Source organism: Scyliorhinus torazame, chromosome 4, assembly GCF_047496885.1.
Source record: "Scyliorhinus torazame isolate Kashiwa2021f chromosome 4, sScyTor2.1, whole genome shotgun sequence".
In the NCBI taxonomy this organism is placed as follows: Eukaryota; Metazoa; Chordata; class Chondrichthyes; order Carcharhiniformes; family Scyliorhinidae; genus Scyliorhinus; species Scyliorhinus torazame.
The window spans coordinates 62,292,592-62,298,824 of record NC_092710.1 but is presented as its reverse complement, the minus strand read 5'-3'; the positions used below and the strand labels follow the sequence as shown (position 1 = coordinate 62,298,824).

At 44.0% G+C, this 6,233-nt stretch overlaps 1 non-coding gene across 1 annotated transcript; it reads left to right on the top strand.

The window, feature by feature from the left end:
* The first annotated feature begins 2,895 nt into the window (after window positions 1-2,895).
* trnat-cgu (transfer RNA threonine (anticodon CGU)) lies at window positions 2,896-2,969 on the top strand. The gene has a single exon. It is a non-coding gene; the product is annotated as a tRNA-Thr (tRNA).
* Window positions 2,970-6,233: the final 3,264 nt, after the last annotated feature.

The window sequence follows — 6,233 nt, the reverse complement described above, 5'->3', positions numbered from 1 at the left end:
TCATCCCCCACCATCTGGCCTGAGCTTGCAAAATCCTATCAACTGTCCTGGCTTGAGACAATTCACACCTCTTTAACCTGGGGTTACCCCATCTCTGGATCTGTAAAGATTTAATCACCTGCTAATGCTCGCATTCCTAGCATTGTTTGGCATCTTTGAATTTGTCTATATATGTGTTTCTGGAACATACCTCTTTATTCACCTGAGGAAGGAGCAGTGCCCCGAAAGCTAGTGTTTGAAACAAACCTGTTGGACTTAAGACTTCTTACTGTGGAAAATAGGCAGTGCTGATAAACCTCTGAGGAAGAGTGACCGGGACCCTGGAAGCTCATTTTATTTCTCCCTCCACACCTCGAGCCCATTTGTTGATTTTTTTTCCAGCAGTTTTCTGTTTATATTTTGATGCAGACGGAGATTGTGCATCAATCAGTCACAGAGTCATCAACAGTCAGTTGGACAACAATACTAAATCCTTTAGTTTCAAAATTCAGAGCCTACACTGAGTTAGAAAACAGAAATAGTAGTGCAATACGAAAGCAGGAAAGAAATTGCTGAACCTTTCTGAATGACGGACCAGAGCCCAGCTGGAGTATTATCACCCATTCCGGACACCACACTTTAGGAAAGCTAACAAGTTACCAGAGGTAGTGCAGAACAGATTTGCTAGACGAGTACCAGAGATGCGGGACTGCAATTATTGCAATGAGTAGGAAGCTGGAGTGTACCCCTTCTAGCAGAGGAAGTTCGGAGGAGGTTTAATTAAGCTCCTAAAAGTGCTGAAGTCAATTGGAATAAGCTGTTTCCATTGAGAGAAGGGGCGGTAAGTGCAGAAGAGAAATTGACAAAATAATCAGAGGGGAAACTGAGATGAGTTTCTTTGATGCAGCGGATTGTTCTGATCTGAAATTCACTGCCTGAAAGGATGGAGGAAGCAGATTCAATAATAACTTTCAGAATGAATTTCAATGAATCCGTGAGGTTACAAGGAAGAGGAATGAAACTAACTGGATCGGTCTTCCCGAGAGACCTCACAGGCAAGACTGGCCGAATGGCTTTCTTCGGTGCGGCATCATTCTATTATTCAATGAGCTTTGGGGCCAATCGACATAACCCCCGGGTTTGCTGCCGACACTGGTTCCTGGCGTGCAATGTCTTCTATACTCCCGAGTTTAATCTCTACACCATCGACCGCCGTGATTTCAACTGACCTAGTCTCAAATTCAGAACAGAGGGTAAGCTGTGACCGATGAAGGTGTGCGGAGAGGGGGCACTGTGACAGATGAAGGTGTGGGGGGAGGGGGCACACTGTGACAGATGTAGGTGTGGGGGGAGGGGGCACACTGTGACAGATGTAGGTGTGGGGGGAGGGGGCACACTGTGACAGATGTAGGTGTGCGGGGAGGGGACACACTGTGACAGATGTAGGGGGGGGGGGCGGCGTTAGCTCTTTTCTCTCCCTACAGATACTGCCAGACAGGCTGAGATTTTCGAGCATTTTCTCTTTTGACTGTAAATTCTATTATTCTATGATTGCCCTGTAGGCCCATCATGCCAGCTTGTTCCTCCTCCACCCCGCTCATTTCTTTCTACCTTGAATCCATACATTCTCCTTTTGCCATGTCCCTTTCCACCCATACATGTTTCCTCTGATACCCTACATCATATCAACAACTTCCAGTTCCCCCAGCCCTAACCACCTCCATTTCACATTGGATGTCCAATCCCTCTAAACCTCTATCCCCCATCAGGACGGTCTGAAGATTTTCTGCTTCTTCCTCGAACAGGGGCCTGATTTATCTCCGTCCACCGCCACTCTCCTTCATCTGGCTGAAGTTACCCTCTCACTGAACAATTTCTCCTTTTCTAGCGATTTGAAATCATTGAAGAAAATAGAAAAGGGACAATCGCTGAACAGGGAGAAGTGAACAGAGAGAAAGCAGAAGACGAGGGATTGGTACTGGGCTAATTTCTCCTTGACAGCGTCATCACAGACTGGACGGGCCGAATATCCTCCTTCTGTATAGCATCTCTTGTGTGATTCTAGGATTATGGCACTTGAGATCCGTAAGTAACTAAACGCCGGAGTCCCACTGGTGAAACACTCCAAGGTCAATGTAATCCGCATTACATTGAAGGGGAAGGAGATAAAATGCTTCATGGTGCAAAATACAAAGAGACTTGTTATGTTTACAGTAAATAAAGATGTGTCCAGATGAGGTTGTGAATGGTTGCATAGCAACCAACCTAATGTAACAAGGAGGAAAAAATAAACGAGACAAAACCAAACCAGTAAAAACCAGCAAGAAACAACATGGATACAGATGTTATGAAGTTTAAATCAACCTAACAAAATCCGAATAACGAATCTGGATTGATGTCCAATATAAAGAAGTCCGATTGGATCAATGTTACCTTTGGAGGTTAATGCTTAAGGAAGCGCTTTGAATTATTTCCGGTGATAACCGAGAGCAATGGAAGGAATTGGCAGAATTGTGTTACTGCTCATTATACAGGGCAGAGTGGAGGGCTAAATAATGGAACTTTTTAATGATGACAGATCTATTTACATCCCCGACACTTTGCGAAACCCATAGTTTAAACGTCACTCCGAATGATCTTTCTTGCTTTCAAGGGGATGGATTCACACTTTCCCACAACAAATACCATGTTTAGTCATTACCCAGTCAATCTTTTCCTGTTCATGTGTTCCCAGTGGAATTTTGTGAACTTAAAGCCTTCCAGAAATAAAAGCAATCTTCAAAGCTTTGACATTCCAGTGAAGCTGAATGTTCTTAATTGGCAGTTTCATACACGGCACGACAAATGAACCAAATATTGAAGCAAAATAATGGGAAACAATTCAAAACTTTGGATTACAACTTCTACTGCTAGGTTGGTGCCGTGGCTTAGTTGGTTAAAGCGCCTGTCTCGTAAACAGGAAATCCTGAGTTCAAATCTCAGCGGTGCCTTTATCCATTTAGTTAATGCTTTAACTCAAGACAGTGACACACAAAGAAAAGCACAGCACAGGAACAGGCCCTTCGGCCCTCCAAGCCTGCGCCGACCATGCTGCCCGTCTGAACTAAAATCTTCTACACTTCCGGAACCCTTATCCCTCTGTTCCCATCCTATTCATGTATTTGTCAAGATGCCCCTTAAATGTCACTTTCGTCCCTGCTTCCACCACCTCCTCTGGCAGCGAGTTCCAGGCACCCACTGCCCTCTGTGGAAAAAACTTGCCTCATACCTCTCCTCTAAATCTTGACCCTCACACCTTAAACTCATGCCCCCTAGTAATTGACCCCTCTACCCTGGGAAAGTCTCTACTATCCACTCTGTCTATGCCCCTCATAATTTTGTAGACCTCTATCAGGTCGCCCCTCCTTCGTTCCAGTGAGAACAAACCAAGTTTATTCAACCTCTCCTCATAGCTAATGCCCTCCATACAAGGCAACATCCTTGTAAATTTCTTCTGCACCCTCTCTAAAGCCTCCATATCCTTCTGGTAGAATGGCGACCAGAATTGAACACGAAACTCCAAGTATGGCCTAACTACGGTTCTATACAGCTGCAACATGATTTGCCAATTTTTATACTCAATGCTCCGGCCAATGAAGGCAAGCATGCCGTATGCCTTCTTGACTACCTTCACCACCTGTGTTGCCCCTTTCAGTGACCTGTGGACCTGTACACGTAGATCTCTGACTGTCAATACTCTTGAGGGTTCTGCCATTCACTGTATATTCCTTACCTGTATTAGACGTTGAGAAAACATATTGGGTTTTCATGCTGAAAACAGGTGAAGCTGGAAAAATATCTGAAGGCGCAGATCAGATATGATCAAAATTGTCCCCCTTCTGAATCCAGTTCGTCCCAATTCCACCCCTCCCCCACAGGGCCATCTGTCACTTGTTCTTAAGTTTTGCTTTGACAGATCGCTGGCCTTTGTTTGGATATAAACACATTCTGCCACGTTTATACCACCATCTGGAACTTCTTTCGTCTTTAAGACTCTCAATATTAGTGTTCCATGATATATTTGTCAAATATTTCTTTACTCGTATATGTTGCTGGACTTCTATTTTGCTCACCAAATCTTCAACAGTATAAAATACATCACAATTCTCCCTCTCTTTAACCCTGCAGAAGAGTCACTCGGACAAGAAACATTAACTCTGTTTCTCCCTCCACAGATACCCCCGGGCTTGCTGATACTTATTTCCAGCATTTTAAGTTTTTATTGGAAGACAAGATTTACATAGATACATAGAAGATAGGAGCAGGAGAAGGCCTTTTGGCCCTTCGAGCCTGCTCCGCCATGCATCATGATCATGGCTGATCATCCAACTCAATAGCCTAATTCTGCTTTCTCCCCATATCCTTTGATCCCATTCTCCACAAGTGCTTTATCCAGCCGCCTCCTGAATATATTCAAATATATATTTTACCTCTGGAAATGCAGAAGGAACATTTTGAATGTTTGCCAGTGATAATTGTGAACAAGTATTGAATGATTTATGTTACTGCATATTTGGTGGGAAAGAGTTGGGAGGGATAAATGGTGAAGCATTTTCGGTGAAGACGTGCTGACAGATTTATTTGCACCCTGAAACTTTGTGATTCACACAATTCTTAACTTTACCGGATGAGCTTTCTTGCATTCTGCCACAACAAAGACTAGATGGAGCCATTGATCCACTCTGAAAATTCATCTGTGTCCTTGTAGGTTCCCACTAATATCTCCCCGAAATAAATGTAATAATCAACACGTTGAAATTCCAGTGCAGATACCTGGGTAAAAACAGTTGTCACATCACACATCACTGGTAAAGAGCGAGTAGTTGGTGCAAGTTGGACGATTTGTGAATTGAAGCCAAAGGGAGGCTGCCTGTGAGGGAAATGAGCTGTAGAAGGAGAATTATCAAAGGAGAAAATGCGAAAAGGCCTTTGATCTGACAATAAAGACAGCTCTGAGAACAAGACTACTGTAAGTCTGGAAAGCTCAGTGAATAGAGCATGAACCTGTTAATCTGAGGGCCCAGAGCTTAAATCCCTGTTCAATCACCATCATTGGTTCAAGGTACTCACTCCTCATTACAATGATAAAATGAGCACGGTCTGCTGTATGTTTCGGAGAGAGTAGTGTGGGCGAATAACTAGGGGCCGTGGATCAAAAGTCATTATTAATGTCTATTTATAGAAGGGATGTAGTGGTCTTGTAAGTGGATGAGTAATTAGGGTAATTCCCCAGGGTTCAGTCCCCAAATTGGAAACAAGGTCATCTTGTTTTAGCTATATTCTATTTAAAAGGCATAATGGGCTCTGGGGTCAGGACGGTCTACACGTGTTTCTCTGAGTTCCAGATGTTGGTGCTATTGTTCCTTGAATAAAATCTGCTTATCGTGGAGCAGAAGGTGCGGGGAGTGAGGAGGAATCTTTTTCCAAACGATCAAATAGAGGAGTGGAGAATGTGTACTGTATGAATAGCTGGAGTGCTGGTGAAATGGGGATAGAGGCGGGAGTGGAAGGTTTGGAAGGGACAGGCGAAGATCTTCAAATTAACTCAATAACTCACTGGAACCAATGGCGATTGGCACGGATGATGTGGAGATGCAGGCATTGAACTGGGGTGAGCACAGTAAGAAGTCTTACAACATCAGGTTAAAGTCCAACAGGTTTGTTTCAAATCACTATTCAAATTTCCTCACCAGAGGAAGGAGCAGTGCTCCTAAAGCTAGCAATTTGAAACCAACCTGTTGGACTTTAACCTGGTGTTGTGACTTCTGACTGTGATTGGCACGGAGGCAGTGAACAGGTTGTGTGGGACTTTATTCAACTCAGGATTTTAACTGTAGCATTCAGGAAAACATTAGTTTGTGCAGTGGGGAAATTAGGGTTTAATCGGGAGAGCATTGTGGAGATTGCACATCGAGGTAATGAAGGCTGTATTCAGGTTCAGCCAGCAGAGAGTGTTAGCAATGTTTGCGTGGTAATAGACAGCTGGCTCTTAATGGATTGGGTGGATGGGGAGGAAGCTGAATTAATGGTGGAACAGGACAAGGTTCCACACATTTGGATTTAGCCTGAAGTGGCAGTGGGAAGACTCCACGTCGTCATTGTGATCATGTCTGCGGGAGACAGAGGTCAGCCTCATTTTGGCTGCAATTTCTGGAGAGTAAATGTTGTTTCATCCGGATCACAAAGATGGTTCAACAGCTGGAGAGCAGCAACAC